A 26,052-nucleotide genomic window follows, 5' to 3' on the forward strand; every position below is an offset into this window, starting at 1 on the left:
TTTCCTTAACAGGCTTCATATTGCATTTACATTAATTAGTCTAAAACATGCTGACACGTGTAACATTTTGACCCAATCGATCATATTAGACTAAATTACTAAATTATGGTGTAAACACCGGAATGGCTGTTTGTTGATCTAGAAATGATCCTTCCAATCCAGGCCCAGGCCCAAGCCCAGGCCCACTCTCACCAAAACAAAACAAAACAAAACAAAAGTCTCAAGTTATCGGCTATACAGGTAACATGTTGGCATGACAGTAAAAAAGCGCACAAAAGCTATTGCTCCCTATCAACTTCAAACGGGAATCCAGAGAGAGAGAGATCCGGTCGGGGGACGAAGAAGCTCAAAGCTGCTGATTCGCCCCTATGGAGTATCGGAAAATTAAAGATCAGGTCTTTTTGCTACTGTGTTTTCTAAGCTGTTTTATTACGGCAATCAATCAACCTGTGTCTTATTTGGCTTGGCTTCCCATTATGTTAATTTCTCTCTGCATTTCCATTTCGCTTATCCGAAATCTCATGTGGTTCCCTATCCCTCCTGCATCCACCCCAATTCCACACTGTTTTGAGTCATTTTCCATTTTTTCAATGTTTAGGTTAACCTTGCCCAAAAAGAAAGGAAAAAAAGAAAGAAAGAAGCTGTGCAATAATTTCTGCGGATGCCGTACTTTTGGTTCACTGTATCACTACTACTGCTGAAGGTTGCTACCGATTCGTTCTTCTTTTCATTTACTTGAAACTTAGGTGCATGAACATGCCGGAATGTTAAATTTCCCTTGCTCTTTTGGTAATTTGGATATGGGGCCTTGATGTTTGTTTTAAGCATATTTAACTTGCCTTCCTTTTCAGGCCGATTCTTTTGAGCATATTTAACTTGCACATTTGTTTCCACCAATTCGTTGACGTGTGAGATTTTTAGGATAAAGACGGGGATGCAATTGACGTCGATATAGAAAACTTACGAGGAAAAGCATTTTCAGGTGGTATGTTTTCATTAGAAGCCAACCTTAAACTTAATGCCCGTTCAGTTATTTATCTTAAGAACTATTGACCTTGCAGTTCCTGTTAGTAATGTGGCAAGCTTAGGAAGCAGCTCTAGTGAACGATTGAAGTGGAAGCGCAAGTAAGACCTGTTAGACTATTTTAAGTTTTGGTTTGACCTAACTTTATTACTTATTATTTTCGAATGCAGGATTCTTAACAAGTATAAAATTATGACCACAAACTTTTTCCAGTTTTTGGTCATATTTTTCACTTTTTAAAAAATTCCTCTCTTCGGGATGAATAAACCCACCCTAAATGAAACATATCTATTTGCTGGAACAGAAAAGTATATTCATTGACCTTTTTTCTTGTTTGTTGTAGGTCAATTGTTACGCTTGCATTGACTGTTCTTACGAGTTCACAGGCGATACTTATTGTCTGGTCCAAGAGAGCTGGAAAGTACGAGTACAGTGTTACTACTGCTAATTCTTGGTGAGGAAATGATATCATCCATTGGAGATGATTCTAAGGACATGAAGTGAATTACCAATTTTTATTTTCGGATAGAATAGTTATAGATCAAATGTCCTAGTTTTGAAAATTGATCTTCAGCTTCACTGTTGTGGAACTAGGTAGAGGCTTTGAAATGTGCATTATCACTTGCTGGCTTGGTAAGAATATGGAGGAGTGAAGGTGTTACTGATGATAACAGGTCATTTGTCTCTTCTCTTCTTTTCTCTCTCTTTCCTCCTGTGGGCAGCGTGCCCTTGGAATTTCTGGATTCCAAAATGCAAGGGCCCAGATCGAGGGAGCGCGAGCGGGGAAGCAAGCGCTCGCAAAATACAGAGTCGCCACTCGGGTTTTGAAGGTCCGACACCCAAAGAACCGTATTTCGAAGCACTTGTTGCGCTGTTTGATTTGAAAAAGTTAAGGAACCAGTCCGTCATAACCATATCTGGGTTCGGGAGCCAGGTTACGAGAGGGGAAGGGTTTTATGGCACCCCTTTCGCCCAATCCGGAGATCGGTCTCTACTTAGGCATTTGCGAAAATATTTGTTTGCGATTCTGTTTGATTAATCAATTCTTTAGCCATTTAGGGCGGAGGAACAGTTTAAGGGATTAAAGCTGTAACATGTTTGCAGGATGTGAATGATAGCATGGATGAACAGTTAGTATAGGATGAGAACAGACTGCTGTGGGAGTTTAAACAAACTGGGAGGCTCCTATTTTGGAGTGACGTGCGTAGGAAGAAACCAGCATTCACTGAATGTGTCAATGCATGCTGTTTACTCCTGAGCGCACAACTCCAAGACACGCGCGCGCCGGTGAGCTCAAACCCACAGCTCTTATTCTCAAACCATCTGGGCTCTGGAAGAACCAGTGCACACCTAGGACAAACCACGCAGTTTATAGGCAGCATAATATACAGTTTAAAAGTTGTAAAGCCTTACAAATTAATAAAACACCCCATAAACAGTGTGGGGACAAAATAATGACCTAAAACTAAGCTACCTGTGCAAGGCCACTCACTGGTCAGAGGCATACTATCGCGTGACGGAGCCAGTCTGGCGTGCGAGGATGCGCCCTGGCGCTCTGTCGCGCGACGGAGTGAGTCTGGCACGCGATGGTGCGCCCTGGCACGGACCAGTGTTTGGTTTACACATTTCTGGGTTCCAGAACAGGTCCAGAATGATCCCAGGGGTACTCCAAAACAGAAGACATGCAAATTGAACTACGGCTAGCAATTTCTAACAAAGGAAAGCAGTAAACTGGTTATTAACATGCTCAACAGAGTGATCTATACACAAAATAAAGCACAAAACAGTAGGACACCAATCCCCACGCGGTCCATCGCATGCTGCACCGGAGTGTCGCGCGAGAGAGTGGGACCATCGCGCGCTGGTTCCTACCATGATGGTTTTTGAAACCTTGCCAGCTTTAGGACCAGAACTGGTATTGATTACCAGTCTTGGCCTTGCTAGCCCCCCTCAGGGATCAGAACAGAAAATAGAACAAAGGTAAGCTATACCTTTGGTTTTTGAGTTTGAAAGGTGTTGAGCTTTGATGTGTTTGAGGCTTGATTGAGGTGTTTAAGTGTTTTGAGGAATGTGAATTTGGAAGAAAAGCACTTAGAGCTTGTGCTTAGCCTTTCAATTTTTTGGAACCCCTTGAATGAAAGACCCATGGGGGTATAAATAGGGAGAGGGGGTGAATCTGGTTGGAAACAGAGGAGTTTAGCCAGTCCATGAGGCCTGGCTGAGGTTGCATTGGTGGCCAACTGTCCTCCTTCAGAAAGGTTGGTGGTAGGTTGAACCGTCGCGCGATGGTGCGCCCTGGCGCACTGTCGCGCGATGGAGTGAGTCGGGCGCGCGATGGTGCGCCCCGGCGTGGGATCGTTGCGCCCTGGCGCGCATCAGTAAGGTTTTTGGTTTTTGAAGTGGCTTAGGCTAGGTTAGGTTCAAGGGTTTTGCAAACACTCAAAGCTCAAACACGCTATCATTCCCGGGGTGTTCTTGATCCATTTCATCATCAGGGAATCAAAAACCGTAAGTAAACTAATCTGGAAGCCCAGATTGAGGTGTCTACACCTCCTCCATCCCACCCTCCTCCATTGGTGCTTTTCCTACACTTTAGTCTTTCAGAATTTTCAATGAAGGAAGCATGGTAATGTGCACATAAATTGACTTGGGTCTCTAGACTTGCCCTTTCGGCTTTGATTTGGGGGCATGGTTCTGCAGCAAAACAGCTATAGGGGGGCCATTGTTTCAGTGGTAATTTGAGAGCAGCCACTTTGTGCATATTGCCAGAGGTTAGGTCTGTCTCCAATCCTCCCACGCCCATACCCCCAATGGTTGGGGACTACACGGGTTCTGTTGTTATTGTTGTTGTTGTTAGTCTTTCAGAATTTGTAAGTTAACTTTCGCTAAGATTTGTTCTTATGCATGTCTTGGTACTATTAGGTTGAGTACAACATTGGATGAAGTTAGTGTTTACCCGATACCTGCAGCACTTTACCGCATAAAAAATTTGCTTCAGGTAAGCATGTAGGTCCTTCCTTTTTCATGCCAAGGAGGGCTTTGGTCTTCGTGCTTTCTGAAACCTGAAATTTTTCCGGCAGTATTACATCTTTGCTTATGTGGATGCCCCGGGTTATCAGATATTGAAGAACCTGAATATTATCAGTACTGGTGTGTTGTACCGAATTATTCTTAAGAAGAAGTAAGTCCTTGTGCTGTTTTGTGTAGGATTTAAGGTGTTTGTAGAAAAGATGGAGGGGAAGATGTTGAACAATTATGTTTTTCTGTCTCTTTAGTTTAACTTTCCACTATGACATTATTTTTACCCTTGGTAATCGACAATGAGCTACTTTTCCAACTACCAGTGCAGTTTGGCCCGACCCAAACTGACTTGGTTGATAACAGTGACCCTAATACCATCTGGACATGACCAGATCTAGCTAACGCTTTTGGGACAGACTATGCATACAATACAAATACTCATTTATCAAGGCATAAGCTAGAACTCATTACGCAATGGTGGCCATGACTAAAATTGGAGAACAGAAGGTTCCAAGAGCTTATCTATTTACCCTTAACAAGAAATAAACTCACCTACAAATCCTAATCGGCGTCAAGGTTTACCTAAATAGAAACACCTAAATGAACAGGACATTGAGACTTTATTTGATATTGTGCTTTAAGTTTTATTTTCTCTCAGGTTAAGCGAGATCCAGTGGGCTGCTTTCATTCTATTATGTGCAGGGTGCACTAGTGCGCAACTGAATCCTTCGTAAGAGCAATCCTTACCATCTTCTAATTGTGTTCCTAAGGGATTTCCAAATTTGCTTAGTTCAAAGTGTACTAAATGTTACCAACACAGTTTGTTCTAGCTTTTTTGGTACGTTAGCGCTGATAATTCTTTTTACGGCTGTTGTTCGATGGCATAATTAGGTAGCATATAGGTTGCAATTTGAAAGAAATGATATACACCTAGCTTGTGGCTTAATGATGATTGAAAAACCTTGAACTACTGTTCAGCTTATACCTAAAGCTTTCCTTTATGACTTGGAATATATTTGTTCTTTTATTTACTTGCTCTATAGTTTCGGATTGTTTTATCATTGAGCATTTGGTTTTGTGTCTTTATTTGCCCTTTCTTACAAACTTGATTGTTTGTGCAGTTCTGATCGAGTTCTTCAAACTCCTTTTCAAGGTTGGGTGATGGCCATTGTGAGTTTTTGATATTTTGAAGCTTCATCCACTAAATTAAAGAGAAAAGCCTGATTATTATTTCTTCATACTAGTTTTCAAAGTCTGTAATCGCTATGCAGGTCATGGCGCTTCTAAGTGGTTTTGCAGGAGTTTATACAGAGGTAAATCCTATATGCGTCCTGCTCTTCTTTTATTTCGTGCTGCTGGTCATGATTAAAGAATGATTAAGCGCTCAAATGAATTTCTCAGCCAAGCATATATGAACATGATTTTACTCTCAACTGATTACCTTAGTCTTGTTATTACGCTTGCTTTTTGTACTCTGCAGGCACTAATTAAAAAGCGTCCTTCAAGGAACATAAATGTGCAGAACTTCTGGTTATACGTGTTTGGAATGGGCTTCAATGCTATTGCAATACTGATTCAAGATTTTGATGCTGTCATGAACAAGTAATTTCCAGAATGGTTTTTACTTCTTATTCTGGTCTTGTATTTGACTATGATAGCCGCGCCAAAGTTCTGATTTCACCTTCAGCAAGTATTGGGTTAAACATTGTTTATTTTAAAAGCTTTACAGCATGGAATCCTATGATTGAAGTATATTGAGGTTTTTTGGGTGATAATTGGGATCCTTATCATTCAGAGGGCAACTTATTAGCCTTTCTTTATGCTTTGAGGTACTTCAAGACTTTAATTTGGACTTCACTGCCATGAAACTTCTAGAGAGGACTGGAACAAAAACTAAGTGGTGAATTATAAGGTGGTGGATTATAATGTGGAGAGAGGATGGTAGTTGTTCTCTCTCTGTTCACTCGTGTTTATAAGTTAGCAGGTTCTATACATTTTTGACATGTTTATCTATAATAACGATATTGTTAACCAGTCTAGGTCTCTGTAACAGTAATTATGTGAAGTAGTGTTTAGTTTTACGTTTTTCATGAGTAACTCATTTGTTTTACAGGGGGTTCTTCCATGGATACTCATTAATTACAACTCCCATGATTATTAACCATGCACTAAGGTAAGAACTATGGGTTGATATCATCCCTGATAGGTTGTTGTAGACACCCCGATCTGACTTCCCGACGTTTTACTTCGTTCTTCGGTTTCTTGATTCCCCGATGATGAATCAGGTCGAAAACAGTCTCGAGAACTTGGAATGGCTTGAGTTTGGCATGTGAGGAACCCATTCTTAGCCCTTAAACCCTTGAATCAGAACCTAGACCTTGGGTTTGAATGTCGCGCGACACACTGGGATCCTCGCGCGATGGTCCATTTGCCAGGTGGTGGTCAAAGTCAAAGCTTTGACCATTGACCCTCGCGGGGTTGGCTGGACCCTCGCGCGATGCTCTCACTATCTCGCGCGATGGTCAACACCTGTCATTTTCACCCGGATTGCGTGGTGGTCAGGGGGCTACAGGCCTATGTGACCCCGTTTTCGTCGGCTGAACAGCGTTCTGGGGGGCTCCCCTTGCACCACCTCACCCCCCATTCTCCCATCACCTTTGCCACCCCACTTCTCCACCAAGTGATTCTAACCAGCCTTGTTGGCCGGTTACAAGGCCTTGGCTAGCCACCAACTAACCCCTTTTTCTATAAATACCCCCCCCATGTTTCATTGCAAAGGGTTACCAATTTCTCTCCAAGAAAGAAGAAGGCAAACTCAAGCACAAACATCTCACACCCCACTCACTCCCACATAATCACCCTCCAAATCTCACCATCTCATCATTCAAGCCATCTCCAAGACACTCAAGCAAAGGTATAATATCTTTCTGCTCACTGTTCGAACCCCTGAGGGGGGCTGGCAGGGTCAAGGCTGGTAATCGATACCAGTTCTGGCCCTAAAGCTAGCAGGGTTTCAAGAGCTGTTACCTGGGACACCCTCGCGCGATGGTCCCATATACTCGCGCGACACTTCTGTCTGCGTGAGATTGGACCACGTGGGGAAGGGACCCTGGTCTTTAAGTTTATTATTGTGTTCATAGTCTTTTTAAAGTCTTTTAAGGAGCTTTAGCTCACTGCTTTGCTGTTTTGCATGTTGAAAATCATTGTTTAGCTTAGTTTATAACACCTCTTGGTTTGGAATGCTCTTGGGATGCTCCTGAACATGTCTCAGAGCCCTAAGTATGCAAAGCAATTCCTGGAAGTCCAGTCTGAACAATCGCGCGCCTGTATCACTCTGTCGCGCGATGGTTCTCTGTCTTCCAGGGACTGCCCTTGCATGAGCAGCTTGGCCTTGGCCTCTGTTTAGACACCCCCACTGTTTAGGGGTCGTGTTTTCATAATATTTCCATCTGTTTGCTGTAATATTGTTTACTTTCAAGTACTTATAAACTGCTTGGTTTGCACCTGGGTGAGCACTGGTCCTTCCAGAGCCCAGAAGGGGGTGAAATTCAAACCATTGGTGAAGCGTCAATACTCGCGCGAGTATATGGTTGTGTCGCGCGACGGTTTGCTTGCATGCAGATGAAATCACGCATGCAAGCTGGCTGTTTGTTCGTGCCAAAATCATACACAGTGCTGCCTTGATGTATGATCGACGTTTTGAACTTCATTCCATTTATTACTTGTCATCTCACTAATCCATGCCATATCTTATCACATCCTGCAAACATGTTACAGTATTAATCCCCGATTAACTGTTCCCCCGCCCTAATCGGCTAAAAATTGATTAATCAAAACAGAATCGCAAACAAACATTTTCGCAAATGCCTAAGTAGAGACCGATCTCCGGATTGGGCGAGAGGGGTGTCATAAAACCCTTCCCCTCTCGTAACCTGGCTCCCGAACCCAGATATGGTTATGACGGACTGGTTTCTTAAACTTTTTTAAATCAAAAAGCGAGGCAAGTGCTTCTCGAAATACGGTTCCTTGGGTGTCGGACCTTCAAAACCTGAGTGGCGACTCTGTATTTTGCAAGCGCTTGCTTCCCCGCTCGCGCTCCCTCGACTCGGGCCCCACGCGTCTCGGAATTCGAAAATTCCGAAAAGGGCACGCATGCCCACAGTGGCGACTCTGTTGGGGATCGAACCAATATTGGTCTATGCTTAGATTTTAATACACTTGAGAACAGTCCCACAAAAGTTTGTCAAAACGGTGAGCTTCGCGCTGCCGAAGGTTGGAGTGGTGATTTAACGGGACCTCGTGTCCGGCCAAATCAATCTGGGACTCTTCCGATCGTTCTCTTGTGTAGTTTCTTCTAAAGCATTGACTAAATAAAGTGAGCCGAATTTGAAAATGGGCATTTGCGAATTTGCGATTCTATTTCATTAAATCAATCTTTAGCATTCTCATTTGCATCGATGTGGGATAAGCCTCGTTGGATCGTTTTGGCAATCCGGCACGGTTTACCGGAGCCCGGGGACCCCGAATGACCAACAACCTCCGACGATGATAGGTCATTCTACCGTTCGACTGTTGCTCAGCGATTACGCGGGCAGCGGGAGGTATATCTTGACTTTAGTCCGAGGAACCCGTTACGAGCCAAAACCAGCCTTTTGCATGTACAAAGCACTAGAACTCTCCAAAATAGGACAGGTACCTGTAGGGTAAGATCTACTTGCATCTAACCCCCATATACTGTCTACGTGTTACTGCTTTCCCTATCGCATGCACTGTACATACATACCGCTTTGCGTAGGGGCATGTTTAGGGCGGCTTCTAGGTTGTCTCTCTTTCGAGTCTGTGTTATGTTTATTAGGACGCTGCTAGGTCCGATGAAGAGTCATGCATCTTTGCGGTGCGTGTTATTAGATTTTCAAAAGTCCTAGGATCAACGAGACTTTGGGAAATCAAAACTTTCTAAGTCCTTGTCTATATCCCAATTGAAGTTTCAAACAGAAAATAAGGAACGACGAAGAGAATGCCGTGATGCTCACACCACCCTGGTTATCGTGCGCAGCACGTACACCGCTCAGGTTATGGCACTGTGTTGCCTACGCCGCCTCGGTTAAGGTATCACGTCATCCACCCCAAGTTATTCCAAGTTCAAAGTTGAAACTTCAAGAACGGAAAAGTCAAAGGCTTAGACTATTTTCGACGTCTCTTAGTATTATTCGATTCAAACGAGGATACACTCTCGAAAAGAAATCCGAGGATTTTGGCAGCGTCCGAACATCATGAGACAGACTCGTCTATAGTCTTAGAGTCTAAGGGCGACACTGACGACGATGGCTGCATTATCACTAAAAAGTCTTTTGTTTAGAGTAAGGTTGCTGCAGGGCCCTTATTGAATATTTTCTTACAGCAAAGCAAAGCAGAATTCTGAACCATTGCGCCACCAAGGAAAGTATCGAGGCAGAAAGCCAAACCCACTTGGGAACGTCTGCATCAGAATTCCGTTCAAAGGCTAGTCAGGTTGCAAGCTCAGTCAGTCACAACGGAAGACTCTCCGTGCTCCCTGTTGGCCGCTTTACGATCAGGATCACCGTCAGTTCTCCAGGAAATTGAGTCTCCGGCGTCACCAACCTCCCCGTCCTCGTCAAGTTCATCCGGAACCTCCATTATGGCAGATCATCCGCAACCACTGAGTCTCGAAACCATGGTCATGAACATCCAGAACAGCATCGCCACCATGCAGCAAAGGGGTGCTCAGACTGATGCAAATCTCACTAGGCTCAATGACCTTATCAACACTCGTCTTCCGCCAGCTGCAAAAGTGGGAGGCGAGGTCGATGAGGACGACCATGCGGAACCAATCTTTGTTGAAGACCCTAACCATGCAGGGCGGATCATAATTCAGCCCAACCCGAGAGAGGCTCACCCGGAGGCTGCGAATCTGAACCTCGCTGTGGCAAGACCCGTTTTGGATCCTAACATGACTGCTCTCATGGCAAAGATCGTCAAGCTGGAGGAATCTGTGTCCAAGTCTGAAAAGATCAGCGCCGGGGGAATTGATTTAGATCGCCTCTGCTTGTATCCTAATGCTAAGCTCCCCGACAAGTTCAAAATGCCTGATCTCGCCAAGTTTGATGGGAGTGGCGACCCGAAGACTCATCCTATGGCTATCATGCCGCCATGAAACTCTTGGCTGTTGAACCCGAGGCCATGTCCCAGCTTTTCCCACAGACTCTCTCTGGGCCTGCCTTTCACTGGTTTTTGTCGCTCGACATCGCTAAAAGAAGGACGTGGGAAGACATCGGTGCTGCGTTTATTTCGCAGTATAGTTACAACTCCCAGCTCAAGATGACAACCCGAGAACTTGAGTCCACGAAAATGGAAGCTAAGGAATCCTTCGCGGATTTTGTCAAAAGATGGAGGACGAAGGCTGCTCAGATGACCGATCGCCCGAGTGAGAGAGATCAGCTCCGAATCATCTCTCGCAATCTTCAGCCTGATTATGCTAGGCATTTGGTTCTTGTCCAAGCCTCCTCGAACTTTGATACTTTCTTCGAATCTGGTATGGCCATCGAAGATGCGCTGCAAAGTGGGATTCTGTCGAGAGGGGAGCCTTCTAACCCTTCGAAACCAAAGCCTCGCGTCTACTCGGGGAACACCAATGCGTTGTTTGGCAGTGGGGGATCTTCCAACACAGCAACCAGCGGCACTAACGCCTCCTCTTCCAATACCGCCAATCGCATCGCCAAGATTAACCAGGTGCAAACCCCTCAAAATAACCGACCCCGCACTCAGCCCCGCAGTTTCTCTGCGTTTGAAGCTCCATTGTCTTCCGTTATGGAGAAGTTAATCCAGTCAGGGCATCTGAAACCCCTTGACCCGACTCCTCTGCCTAAGAACCCTTCACCCAACTTCAAAGCTAACCTTTATTGTGCCTACCACCAAGGGGCTGGTCATCTTATGGACTCCTATTTCCGTCTCCGACATGCGATTCAGGATCTTATAGATGAAGGGACTCTCCACGCTCCACCTCCACCTACTCAAAAACCAAACATCCTTTCCAACTCCCTACCAAAGCATAATCCTGCTCCCCGTATCAACCAAATATCCATCAGCTCCACTTATATCAACCCTAGCTCCATTATATTTAACCCCACCGACCATATAACCTCAACAGACCAACCCAGGCCGGTCGTGCCCATGCCTTCTCAGCCCGAAGCCGAGATCTTCTACATCCATCTTGAAGGACAGTCGTCCAATCCTAATGTGCCCCTCGCACGCCTGCAGAATGGAGCGTTTGTGTTCAACGCTTCCATCAGCGACCTGTTTCACCAGTCCATCCCTTCCGTGCAGCTCAGCTCTGCTTCTTCCTTGGACAGCCCGTATTTTGATATGACAGATCCAAACTCCTCTCCGAGTTTGATAAGCCGTTTTAGGTCTGCTGTCCCTCTTCTACCGGAACGGCAGGTTGACATGCAAGCAGTGGGATGGGCTATTGCCGATAATGATGATTATGCAGCCCCCATAATCAATGAATGGACGGAGCTAGAGTTAGACGGTTTCCCCCAGAACCCCGAATATGTCTCATTTAACCATGCTTGGTATGACGCCTGGATGGCTAATTATGAGGCAGACATGCTTGACCTTTTGGATGGATTCTCTTTGAACATGCTTTTTCAACAGCCTGAACCCGTTCTGCCTGAGGAGGAGTACTATTGGGATCCCGAGCCCGCGTGGCAGTTTCCATTAGAGTTTGACCTCAATCCTCTTCAAGGATACGCTCTGCCCAATCATGAGATTCAATTCATAGAAGAGGGTCTCGTTCAGGAGGAAACTCGCGTCTTGGGAGAATGCTTTCTCCTTTTTACTCTTGACAGGCTGGTTGACTCTGTAACTAACACTGAGTACGATCCTACATTTTACATCATTAGCGAGGAACTCTCGCGCCCCGCACCACCTTATCCGACCGAGGAAGATCACAGCATTATGGTTACGGACCTTGTTCCGCCAGCAGATCTTTGGGATGTTGATGATGTGGTTAATATCCAAGTTGGGTCCGAGGTTTGGACTGTCAACCGCTCTCTTGCCGATGGGGGACTCTGGGACGTCCCATTCATTGCTAACACGGAGCCCATTGGGGAGGCTGTAGTTGTTAAGGATCCAGATTTCTGGGAGTCGCTGTTGTGGAACGATTTAGCTGAAGACCTCGATCTAGGCATGGAAGCACCTATAGCCCCACCGCCATCTGACAAAGGAAAACGCAAATTGGGGGAAGTCCCTGCTGATCTTTGGGATGACCGTCAAGACCTTCAAGCGATACCCTCTTTAGAGAACGTTCTCAACGTTACGAGGAGTGGATGAATTTTTCAGCCTTCCAATCTTCAGGCTGGGAGCTCGTCCGACTCTTCTAACAAAAGGAACGAACCTTCTGCATTCTCAAGGTCTGCACTGTTTGAGGTACCTCCTAGCTCCCCGAATGAGGACATGATTCAGAGGCAGCTGGAGCGGATTCCTGCTGCTATATCACTCTGGGGACTAATCTGTTCCTCCCGCGAACATCATCAGAAGTTCTGCCATACTCTCTCTCGCCTTGAGATCCAACCGGATGTCACACCTGAAGCAATGATATCTATAATTCTCCCGCCTACTTCTAGGCACACCGTGGTCTTCACCGACAAGGATCTACCGATCGAAGGGGTTGATCACAATCGCCCCTTGCACATCACTGTTAAGTGTAAAGGGCTCTGGATTCCCACTGTTCTGATCGACAACGGATCGGCAATCAATGTTTGCCCGTTGAGAGTGGCTTACCGTTTGGGACTAGCCAAGAAAGACTTTGCACCTTCCAATCTGGCTGTTAAGGCATACGACAGCACTCGTCGCGTGGTCGAGGGCACGCTCGTGCTCAAACTTGACGCTGAGGGATTTGAGATGGATGTTGAGTTCCATGTGGTCGACATCCTCGCCACCTTTAATCTTCTGCTGGGAAGGCCGTGGCTTCACAGATCTGACATCATGGCTGTACCGTCTACTCTTCATCAGAAAGTTATGTTGGGACTCCCTACCGGTACTTTGACTATCTGCGGGGACTCGGGCATTCGCCCGCTTAAGGAAGATGGCACACCTGTTTTGGGGATTGCACACGGCGAGGAAGACGTTGATCTCGGGGGTTTCTCTTTCGACACTTTTGGTTCGATTTTGGCTATCAACGTGGATGGGGACTTCATCATAAGCTCTGTTGCCTTAGACATCATGAGGAGGATGTCCTATTTACCTGGTCTTGGTCTTGGGATTCACCAACAAGGGATCCCGGAGTTCCCTGCCTTTCCTTCCTGCGAGGGCCGCTTTGGTTTGGGGTACTCCTCCTCTACCAAGGATGCCAAAAGAAGGGAATGCACGGGAAAACCTCGATCTCTCTATGGTGAGCCCGACAGCTACTTTGTGCGCGAAGTGGGGAATGATGTCTACACCGGGCAACCCGAGCCTTTTGTCGATTCAGTCACTGGGGAGTTGCTGCCTGGGTTTGAGATTTTCGCTGATGACACTTGGTCCTCCAGTGATGAAGAACCAGTAAGGGCGGAATTCAAAAGGAAGCTTAGTCAGCCCAAGCTAAAGACTGATTGGCTGGTGTCTTTTGATCAAGGGAGCTTGGAGCAGCTGTTTTATGAGTTCTCCCAGGTGGGTTTGGCCAAGGAAGCTGAAGAGGCCGAGGTGTTCATGCTCGGTTCCGACGACCTCGAGGATCCCCTCTCCCTCATCACAGAAGCAAAGGGTAGCCTTAAAAATTGCATTTTCAAACCACGCCTTACTTGCATTGATGATGTATCAGAGTCTGACACTGAGTCTGTTGAGTCATTTGAGTCTAAGTCTAGCTCTGAGTCGGAGTTTGTGCCTCTTGGCCCTCCACGTCATGGCTTTTACTTTGAGTTTGATTCCCTTGTACTTGGCGACCCTGCAGGGTCTTATGAAATGAAGGAATCCTCTTCTGACTACTTGAATGATCTTTATATAAACTGTGTCGACCCCGACGATGAAGGGATAGATTTCGATGGGGACATTCCCAAGGAAATCCATGCCCTCATCGAAAGGGAAGACGAAAGGCATGCTCAGCCGTTAAAAGAAGAAATAGTCTTAATAAACTTGAAAGACGAGAATGATCCCTGAATGGTTCAAGTGGGCTCCACTTTATCCCCAGAGGAGCATCACGATTTCAAAGAACTACTCTCAGAGTTCAGTGACGTCTTTGCGTGGTCCCATCGAGACATGCCCGGTATCGACCCAGAAATAGTGGAGCATCGAATCCCCTTGCTTCCAAATGCCAAACCCGTGAAGCAAAAACTGAGGCGAATGAGGCCGGATTGGGTGCAGAAGATCAAGGAAGAGGTCACTAAGCAGATCGACGCCGGTTTTCTTATGGTTTCTCAATACCCCACATGGGTTGCCAACATTGTTCCAGTTCCTAAAAAGAATGGACAAATTCGAGTGTGTGTGGACTTCAGGGATTTGAACAAGGCAAGCCCCAAGGACGATTTTCCCCTGCCACATATCGATGTACTGGTTGACAATACGGCGGGCCATGCCCTGCTTTCATTCATGGATGGTTTCTCCGGATATAACCAGATTCTTATGGCGCCAGAAGACCGTGAGAAGACGACTTTCATCATTGAATGGGGGACTTATTGTTACTTGGTCATGCCGTTTGGTTTGAAAAATGCTGGTCCTACCTACAAGAGAGCCGCTACGACCATTCTGCACGACATGATGCACAAAGAGGTTGAGGTCTACGTAGACGACATGATTGCTAAGTCAAAAACTCGGGAAGGGCATGTTCCTGTATTGAGGAAGTTTTTCGAGAGGCTCCGAAAATTCCGCATGCGTCTCAATCCACAGAAATGCACCTTTGGGGTCACAGCAGGTAAGATGCTCGGTTTCATGATCACTTCGCGTGGGATCGAGGTCGATCCATCCAAGATCAAAGCGGTGCTTGAAATGAAGCCACCAGAGACTGAAAGGGGAGTGCGAAGCTTTTTAGGGAAAATTCAGTTTATCAGCAGATTCATCGCCAAGTTAACCTTAACTTGCGAGCCGATGTTTCGTCAACTCAAGAAGGACACCCCGTTTGTATGGTCGGACAGATGTCAGGCGGCCTTTATGTCCATTCAGAGCTATCTGCAAAACCCGCCTGTCTTAATGCCACCAGTGCCCGGAAAGCCCTTGATTCTATACCTATCCGTGAGTTCTACATCCATGGGATGCTTGCTAGCTCAAGAGGGTGACCAGGGAGTTGAGAAGGCCGTTTATTACTTAAGTAAGAAAATGGTTGGGTCTGAAGAGCGCTACACCGCTTTGGAAAAAACGTGTTGGGCTTTGGTTTGGGCCTCTAAGAAGTTGAGACACTACATGCTGGCTTACCCAGTGAAATTGATTTCTCGAATGGATCCACTCAAGTATCTGTTTGAGAAACCGGCTCTCACTGGTAAGTTAGCACGCTGGTTGCTCTTTCTGGCAGAATTCGATCTCGAATACGTCACGAGGAAGTCGGTAAAGGGGCGAGCCATTGCTGAGTTTTTGGCTGATCACCCTGTGGATGGACCGGAAGATGCAGATTTCGTGTTCCCAGATGAGGAAGTGCTAACAGTTGTCGAAGACGTTTGGACTCTTTACTTCGATGGGGCGGCCAATCAGAAAGGATTTGGGATCGGGGTTTTGCTAGTCGCCCCCGATGGTTCTCATATTCCGCTTGCATTCAAACTTAACTTCGACGTTACAAACAACCAAGCTGAATATGAGGCTTGTATCGTGGGAATGGAGGCTGCACTCACACTCGGCGTTGAGCGGCTCGAAGTTATCGGAGACTCCAATCTTGTTGTATCTCAGGCCAATGGGGACTGGAAAGTACGTGAAGAGGGGTTGAAACCTTATCATCAGGATTTGGAGGGGCTAATTCCTCGCTTTAACAAAGTGACTTTCACCCACATCACCCGTTTGAAGAACCGGTTTGCCGATGCCCTCACGACCTTGGCTTCCATGGTCGAATTACCTTTGGGAGTCAAACTCCGCCCAGTCTTAATCGAACAGCGGGACCGCCCCGCTTATCAATACGTCAACGCCATCGATGATGTTGATGATGGCCTACCCTGGTACCATGACATATGGAACTTCGTCGAGAGTGGTTCGTATCCGGCCGAGGCCTCCAAAAAGGATCAGACTGCATTGCGGAGAATAGCTGCCCAGTACGTCATTTGTGGGGGAAAGTTATACAGGAGATCTCATTGTGGGATGCACAAGCTCTGTGTCAACGGGACTGAGGCCGTCAGAATCATGGAAGAGATCCACGAGGGGGTCTGTGGCCCTCATATGAGCGGCGTCATGCTGGCCAGGAAAATCTTGCGTCAAGGCTATTTCTAGTCTACTATGGAATCTCAGTGCGTGGATTATGTGCGGCGATGTCACAAATGCCAAATTCATGCTAACCTAATGCATGTTCGGCCCTCTAACCTATTTGGCATGGCTTCGCCTTGGCCTTTCTCTGTATGGGGCATCGATGTCATCGGCATGGTCAGACCATCCGCATCAAATGGACATAGGTTCATCCTCGTGGCCACAGATTATTTTACTAAATGGGTGGAGGCCGAATCTTATAAAACCCTAACGGCGGTTCAAGTCGCTCACTTCATCAGGAAAAACATCATCTACCGATATGGGGTTCCGCAAGCGTTCGTATCAGACAATGGGAGTCATTTCAAAGGCAGGGTCCTGGAGCTCTTCGAAGAATTCAAGATCCAAGTCCATCACTCAACGGTCTATCGTCCCCAAACAAATGGTGCGGTTGAAGCGGCCAACAAAAATGTCGAGACAATCATCAAGAAGTCTGCGGAGTCCGCCAGGGACTGGCACGAGCAACTGCCTTTAGCTTTTTGGGGTTATCGAACGTCGATTCGAACGTCAACGGGGGCAACCCCCTATTCCTTGGTCTACGGGATGGAAGCAGTTCTCCCTATAGAGCTTGAGGTGCCGTCTTTGAGGATCATGGTGGAATCGGAACTCTCAGAATCTGAATGGCTCAGTGGGAGATTTGTTGAACTCATGCTTTTCGATGAAAGGAGGCTTCGGGCCCTGTATCATGTTCAGGGGTATCAGTGGAGAATCGCCCGAGCGTTCAACAAAAAAGTGAAGTCTAGAGACTTGGTCGAAGGAGACATGGTCACAAAAGAGATTCGGGTACCAGTTTTTGACCCCCGCGGCAAATTTCGACCTAAACGTTCCGGACCTTACATCATCAAGACCATCCTTTCTGGGGAAGCGGCTCAGCTCATTGATCTCGACGGCAACGAATTCAGCTCTCTGGTTAACCTGGATCAACTCAAACGATACTATCCCTGAGAGAAGCTCGTTGGGCCGAAAACCACAAGGGTGGGCGGTTCCAAGCAAAAATTAGAGCAAGCTTGCTAGACCGAAAACCTGAGAAGGCGGTTTAGGCAAAAATAAATAGGCATCAATCAAAGCTCGCTAGGCTGAAAACCCGAAGTGGCAGCACTAGGCAAAATTTAGAGCGTAAAAGGAGAGCTAAAATACTCGAGTGAACCCTAGCCTGAACTACGTGCTGACCTGATTCTCTGAAAAGGGATACGTAGGCAACCTCTCTGTGAGATTCGGTCACAATCCATCAACTTGATCCACGGTTTCCCATTACCAGAAGTTGACTCGATACTTGGGTGACACGGCGGTTCAACACTTGGATCAAAAGGGGAAAACTCTCGAACTTTCATTTTTATTCAAATTATAGCTTCTATTACACAGGCTGAGCAGTCTTAAAAAGAGTAAGCATAAAAACAGAATAAAGTGCTCGAGGCCTTAACAGGCTCACGGTTCATTCTAGATCATCAAGGTCCGTCAGGAGTCAGTTGTTGTTTTGTCTGCTTGTGATTTCCCTTCTTAGCCATGTTTGATATCGATGCGTAAGTTCCGTACTGAAGTCTGGGTCAACTCCTCCGAGTTGCCGCAGGCCCCAGTCGTGCTCATACCCCCTCAGATTCTGGGCAGTGAAAGCAGGGACTTGGAAATCTTCAATCCCAGCTCGGTGGAGTCCTTGGCTCATCCCTAGTTGACGAAGGATACGTCCAGGGATGTAGAACGTGAAGGCGGTCAGCCCAGCTATCACTACTCTCTCGAAACTTGCAGAACTCAAAGTCATGTCTGGAATGTTTAAAGCTTCATGCCGCCATGTGATCTCGTTCGGTAGCATTTCTCTCATAAATGCGCACCATTGATGCACAGTCATTTCCGGATAGATCATACCCCACTGATGCATTCGACCGGGCAGATGACGCCAATTTGCTTCCGGTGCTGTGAGTAATCCCAATTTGTCGGATAGCCAGAGTTGCAAGAGTAAAACAAGTGAGAAGTTACATAAAGCTTGAGAGAAAAGACAAGTAAGGAGCTTCGATATAGCCTTAGCTGAGAGATGAGGTAAAAACAGAACGTGTGAAAGCCGGAAAAAGGTGAGCTGAGTGAGAACTAAGCTAACCTGCAGTAGTAGTGGACTACCGCCGAACACGTCTGTTTGGCCGGAAGAAACCAAATCCAAACCTATGAGTGTCTCTGCCAGAACCAGTGGTACCACATTTCTCCGGGCGCCCATTTGAGCGGCGACGCTCACCAGCATGGGGTTGACTTGCCCATTTGGAGATACCAGTAAATAAGCAGCCAGCACGCCGATTGCCAGGGCAAATCGACGTCGAGCCTGCACGGCTATATTCTCTACGTCCCCTTCTGGCCCATACCACTCCATTAGGCGCATAATGTTGATTTGCCCTCCAGTTAGCAAACTTTCGGCCGCTCCTCTAGTAATATCAAGACTTGACTGTAAGAGCTTTGGCATGCTCTTCCTATAAGGCGGCACGACAATCACGCTCGAGGCAGCTCCTTGGAGGTATGCTTGGAATTCCTCCACGGTTGGGCACAGCTCGTTAATCCCAAACCTGAACACGTGAACCTCTGGATCCCAGAATTGTAGGGCTGCCCTCAGAAACTCGGGACGGACCCTCACATTGCGAAGGAAACGGAATGCGGCCAGCCCGTGAAACTGAAATGACAGCCAATCTCCAGCAACAAAGGCCGTGAGCCATGGGCTAATCAAGGCCGGAAGATTATTTGCCATTCTGCTTCTCGTGGGACTCTCAAACTGTGGGAGGAATGCCTTTCATTTGCAGAATATTGGCCTCTTTATAGGCAGAATGCATAGAGTGTCGTCCATTTCCAGTGCAAACATCCATGCCATGTGGCATTTTCTTCTTCAAAGTGAGGGCACCTCTGCACTGCCCCCCCCTCTGAAGTACTCTGAGCAGTTAAAGGTTGATGACGAGGCTTGGACGTCCAAAAATTTGAGATGGTCAAATAAAGGTGGCCTGGCACGGCCCAACCATCGCGCGACGGTCTCATTACATCGCGCGAGTGAGAAATATCCACTCCGTCGCGCGACATACTCACTCCCTCGCGCGATGGTTCAGCCTGCATTTTGACAGATTGCACCAGCTACTGTCCAATTTTGGTCGCTTCCTGTTCCAAGGGTTCTTTTGCAACTTTTATGGTTCCAGCAAGTCACTATGAGCTTATGCAACCATATCCAAGCATCGGATTCAAGATATTGCGTTTAACGAGGTTTTCGAGCCCTCAGTGGCCCGTTTCAAGGCCAAATGAGCATTTCGGGAGTTTGAAACTCGATCCGGAGGGTCGTGTCCTTTTCTCTCAGGCCGTACGGGTCATGATGACCTAATATGACTATACGGAGGTGTCGGTTTCAGTCCGGGACATAATAGAGTCATGTTTTCCCATCTCGTGTCCCTTTTGTGTCCTTCGTAAGGTTTTTGGGCAATTTTGCGTTTCGGGAGGTGTTTCTCGAATCCGTCGGCTCTCGTAGGTCATTTTGTATATACATGACCTCACGGAAGCGTCCCTTTTATCCGAGTTAGAATATTCTGGGTTTTGGCTTTTAAATGTCCAATATTCCATTCCCTCGTATCCTCGTATCCTGACCGTATCCTTGGGTACATTTTCGTTTTTCTCTGAGTTAGTTCTGTCTGTACGTATGTGTGCGTTTGTGAACAGTCTCGGTACATTATCAATGCAAGCATCGTATTAGTGGCAAGCGTTTATTTATTCTAAGTTCATTGCAAGAGTAAAATGAACTGAAAATGCAAATTTTATAGCTAATCCATATCTATCCATGTCAAAGTAAGGAAGACTACTGTGCGTGCGGTGCTTCGGCCGCTCGAAGTCATCATGTCAGCTCGGGCACACTCGCCCATCAAATCCAAAAGGCACACAGGCCCCAAAAACATGTATCATGTATCAAGGAAGGCACTCCGGCCTTCCACCTATCTACGCGGGCGCGCAGGCCCAAAAAGCAAAAATCAAAGATGTGGAAAGAGAAATGAGGCTTCTTAGTAGCCCTCACTCCTCTCCGAACCAATTGCCATCTCCGTCGTCGTCGTCGTCTCTCTCTCTAGGATCCTGTCTAAAACCAGGATCGTCGGCTGAGTCGTCCGAGCCGCTGCTGTCAGGCGCCTCCTCGTCCTCCTCTTCTTCTTCTCCCTCCTCTTCCTCTTCTTCCTCAGAATCCTCGGGCAGGATCAGCCGCTTCTTGCGGACCGGCTCGTCTTGCGAGGGCCTTTGGCGCATCTTCAATTGATATCTCTCCTCTGCGCGCGCCACGGCCTCTCAGGCCGCCTCCTCGCTCGCAACGGGTGGCTGTATGCCCCGCGTCTGTGGTCTAGTAGTAGGTGGATCCTGCTTGCTAGCTTCTTCTGTGGAGGCTCTCTCGCGCTCTTCCTCCTAGGAGCCGCCCGTCCCTGAGTCTGCATTGTAAAATTTTGCACATTTAGTATATGTTCTATGTATTGTATGTTTGCAGGCAGGTACAATCAATTTCAAAGTTGACGGCAATTAAAGTATACTATGTATCGAGCAAAGCATGCATATATCAAGTACCGAATGCAGGAATGTATCGTTTCTCTGAAGGATATACCTGAGATCTTTGAGCTGCCGGTGGTGGGTAGCGCAAGTCCAAAGGCAGGCCACTTGCCGCCCGCCTTATCACGTTTTCCAATGCGAGCATACGCCGAACGGCTTCGTTCGCCCACTCATTGGGCACCTGCAAGGATAACTTGAACATAAGTAATGGAGCAATATTTCAAGACTTTATGGAAGTACAATAATGAAGGGTACAATGTCTTACCGGCACGGTGACAGGCGCTGGCTCAACTCTGGCAGGAACTAAGTGTAGCTCGGCCGGATTACCCTGAGAATCCACCACAGCTATATGCCATGTCAACTCTGGTGGCCCACCCCTCACAGGTCCACTCGGACCCCGCCTCGCGCGACTCTCACCACTGCTCTGCCTCGCAGTGACGGCTCTCCTCTCCTCAGCAGCTCCGCGGGCTTGACTCCGGACCTCCCTGAACTCTCGTACTCTCAATGGCCCCGCCAAACGCTCCCTCTGGTAGACTGCATAGTCCATGCCGGGACGCAGATAGCGTGTCAAGTCGGTGTCAGGCCGCGTGAAGACCTCTAGTTCGGCCAACGTGTACTCCCCTGTGTGTGAGGCCCGTGGTGGAAGCGGTCCGGGCACCTGGAACCCTGCATGGCCAAGTGATTGGCGTGTCACTCGGTCACCCAAGTACCACTGCCAACCAAAAGCCGACTCCAGCAGCACTCTGCTCGCCGTCACGGCCCTGCTCCTGGCCAAGTACTCAGGCTCTGACTCTGCCACTTTCCAAGGATCCCACTCTACCTGCGCAAGCAAGCAATGCAAACATTGGTCAGTGACAGCATTAAAGCAATAAAAGGGATGCATATTTCTATTCGATAAAGTCGTGTCATACCTGTGAGGGTCGGAGCTCGTCTAGGTATATCCTGAAGCCGTTCAGGTCGCCTCGCCCTCTTTTCTCTCCCATATTCTTCTTGCTCCAGATATGAGCACGTGGGAGGATCCCCAAGTCCAAGCTCTTTGTCACTGGACGGCACATGTTCAGAACTTCATAGGCCCAGAGCTGCACAGTTGTCAAAAGTTCAAATCATTAGTACAATGCAGGAATATTTTTGAGCAGTTTATGTATTCAAACAGATAAGTACATAATGGAAAGTGTACTTTACTCTATTATGATCATACCTCCCAAATCCGCCAGTAGCCAGCAGTGCTCATCTCAGTCCTCGACGAGTCCTCCATGAAACCATAAGCTGCACCAAGCGCAGCTCCTCCCCAGTCAAAACGTGAGGCCGTCCTCAGATCCCTCAGTGCAGGCAAGTACGATAGGTGGACCTTGCTGCGCCTGTTCGGATACAGGGTGGCACCAAAAAGGTACAACAGGTACGCCCGGGCCATCTGCTCCGCCTCCTGCTCGGTCGACACCTCCTTTGCAAGGTATCGGGTGAACTGTCCATATCTCGCCATCCCTTCCTCAACCTTGGGCACCTCTCCCAAGAACCACTCCAGGGCCGCCTCGTCCTCCTGAATGCCCGAGTCAAACGGGATGGGGTCGCCTCCAACCCTCAAACCAGTGATCGCTGCAAAGTCCGTGGGCGTCACTGTCATCTCCCCGAGCGGCAGGTGGAAGGTGTTGGTGGTATCCCTCCACCTCTCTGCAAGCGCAACCAAGACCGCGTGGTCATTCTTGGCCCGAGTCAGGGTCTGTATGAACTCCCCAAAACCTGCCATATCCACCAACTGCCTCACCCTCTCCGGCAAACCCTGGTACAACGCCAAGGAGCTACAGGCGCCCCCGAAACCCCGAATGTCCCTCTGTCTCGCTCTCTCCTGCATTAGACACGGGAACAAGAAACAGGGGATATATCAGCATGTGAGGCTTTCATTCTCAAGTTCTAGGTAATCAATACAACTTGGCAGTAGATGGTTGGTTCAAGTTATTATGTCTCATGCATGGCATTCAACGTGAACCATAGTGTCATTATTTGGATCTACTTCAAAGGATTACACTACGTTCCTCGGCACTTAAGCACATGCATTGTATTGAATTTGCAATCACGAAAGGAAATGGAGGAATTTCAAAAATTTACCTCAGCCCAGCTGCTCGAAATGTGCGTATCAAACCCTCTGCCTCTGACACTGCTGTCACCCTGGGTCCCTACCCCCTCGCTCCAACCCGCTCCTCGGCCTCCGCATCTCTCAAAACCTCCTCCTCAGCGGCCCTCGCCCTCTCGGCCCTCGCCGTGGCCTCTGAAGCGGCTATCACCCGCTCTCGCTCCTCTCGAGCCTCTAACACGGCAGCCCCAATCATGGGATCCTCTTCCAGAAGCCGGGCTAATCTCTCGTCACTCAGGAACTCCGCAAGATCCTGTCTTGTGATCGGCCTGTGGTCCGATGACGTAGCCCCCGGCCGAAACAGTACCTCCTCCTCAGGAACCTCCGTGGCCTCCTCCTCCTCCTCGGCTGCCACGCCCTTGCCCTTCGCCGGGTCCCGCGGCGGGGTCTCACTTGGCCCGGTGCCATCACCACTACCGCCGGTATCTCTACCAAAACCACCACCAATCACCACCGAGCCTTCTACTGCCATGCTCGGATCCAACGGCTGAACAACAAGACCCACGGCCCCGACCTCCTCCGTCGCGCGACGGTCTGACTGCGTCGTGCGATGATCGCCTTCGCTACCAGTTTCCAGCATGCGGCCTTGTTTGCCATCACCGCCGCCCGCTACCTCTGCACTGGTGTCTACAACAACCCCCATTGCCGGCCGATCCTCTATTTCGACCACCATTGGTCTTCCCTCGTCCTCCGGACGATCAACTACTTCCCCGCTACCCCGAGTAACGCCGTGATCAGCCATGGATGATGATACGCACGTGGGTTTACTTGGTTTTTGGACGAAATCAAGGGTTGGAGAGGGAGAGTTTGAGAGAGAATAGCGTTGGAGGGAGTTCGAAACTGCTGTGAGCGGTTTTCGAACGTCCCCGTCGATTGTATGGGAGAAAACAGATCCGGGCCGGGTCTGGGCTCTTAACAGACCCAAGCCTGAACAGGTAACCCTCGCGCGACGAAGTGACTATGTCGCGCGATGGTTTGGTTGAACCTCCAGGCCCAATGCAGCTTCTGGACAGGCCCAATCATGCTTATCCACCCTTAAGAGCCCATAGGTTCTCACTTAGGCGCTGCAACAATTTTGGGGTTTATCGTGAGTTGATAACTTTTAATATCCAAGGCGCATTTATATCCCCAGCAGTGGTTTGCCCGCGTAAAGTCCGATTCAAATCAGCGACGATCTATCCGTCCGATTATCAAATCAGCGACGATCCATCCGTCCAATTTCAAATCAGCAACGATCCATCCGTCCAATTTCAATCAGCGACGATCCATCCGTCCAATTTCAATCAGCGACGATCCATCCGTCCGATTATCAATCAGCGACGATCCATCCGTCCTAATTCGAATCAGCGACGATCCATCCGTCCAATTTCAAATCAGCGACGATCTATCCGTCCGATTATTAATCAGCGACGATCCATTCGTCCAATTTCAAATCAGCAACGATCCATCCGTCCAATTTCAATCAGCGACGATCCATCCGTCCGATTTCAATCAGCGACGATCTATCTGTCCGATTATCCAATCAGCGACGATCCATCCGTCCGATTATCAATCAGCGACGATCTATCCGTCCAATTTCAATCAGAGACGATCCATCCGTCCAATTTCAATCAGCGACGATCCATCCGTCCGATTATCAATCAGCGACGATCCATCCGTCCTAATTCGAATCAGCGACGATCCATCCGTCCGATTATCAATCAACGACGATCTATCCGTCCAAATTCGGATCAGCAATCAATCTGCTCACCGATCCGTTGGTGCACGGTATTTGTATATACTTGTTTGCACTTTTCGTTTAAATCGGCTTTCGGGTGGATTGGATGGGTGTCTAGAAATCTTTGACGTTACCCGCACCAGCTAATGGTGCTCCGCGTGCCGTCAATGAGGGACTACTGTAGACACCCCGATCTGACTTCCCGATCGTTTTACTTCGTTCTTCGGTTTCTTGATTCCCCGATGATGAATCAGGTTGAAAACAGTCTCGAGAACTTGGAATGGCTTGAGTTTGGCATGTGAGGAACCCATTCTTAGCCCTTAAACCCTTGAATCAGAACCTAGACCTTGGGTTTGAATGTCGCGCGACATACTGGGATCCTCGCGCGATGGTCCATTTGCCAGGTGGTGGTCAAAGTCAAAGCTTTGACCATTGACCCTCGCGGGGTTGGCTGGACCCTCGCACGATGCTCTCACTATCTCGCGCGATGGTCAACACCTGTCATTTTCACCCGGATTGCGTGGTGGTTAGGGGGCTACAGGCCTATGTGACCCCGTTTTCGTCGGCTGAACAGCGTTCTGGGGGGCTCCCCTTGCACCACCTCACCCCCCATTCTCCCATCACCTTTGCCACCCCACTTCTCCACCAAGTGATTCTAACCAGCCTTGTTGGCTGGTTACAAGGCCTTGGCTAGCCACCAACTAACCCCTTTTTCTATAAATACCCCCCCCATGTTTCATTGCAAAGGGTTACCAATTTCTCTCCAAGAAAGAAGAAGGCAAACTCAAGCACAAACATCTCACACCCCACTCACTCCCACATAATCACCCTCCAAATCTCACCATCTCATCATTCAAGCCATCTCCAAGACACTCAAGCAAAGGTATAATATCTTTCTGCTCACTGTTCGAACCCCTGAGGGGGGCTGGCAGGGTCAAGGCTAGTAATCGATACCAGTTCTGGCCCTAAAGCTAGCAGGGTTTCAAGAGCTGTTACCTGGGACACCCTCGCGCGATGGTCCCATATACTCGCGCGACACTTCTGTCTGCGTGAGATTGGACCACGTGGGGAAGGGACCCTGGTCTTTAAGTTTATTATTGTGTTCATAGTCTTTTTAAAGTCTTTTAAGGAGCTTTAGCTCACTGCTTTGCTGTTTTGCATGTTGAAAATCATTGTTTAGCTTAGTTTATAACACCTCTT

General features: G+C 47.9%; 2 pseudogenes; both read left to right on the plus strand.

Moving 5' to 3' along the window:
• The first annotated feature begins 240 nt into the window (after positions 1-240).
• The window catches only part of LOC131307841 (CMP-sialic acid transporter 4-like), a 29,184-nt pseudogene continuing 3,372 nt past the window's right edge, over positions 241-26,052 (plus strand).
• LOC131309073 (small nucleolar RNA snoR100) lies at positions 3,635-3,731 on the plus strand (annotated as a pseudogene).

Source organism: Rhododendron vialii, chromosome 11a (genome assembly GCF_030253575.1).
Source record: "Rhododendron vialii isolate Sample 1 chromosome 11a, ASM3025357v1".
Lineage (NCBI taxonomy): Eukaryota > Viridiplantae > Streptophyta > Magnoliopsida > Ericales > Ericaceae > Rhododendron > Rhododendron vialii.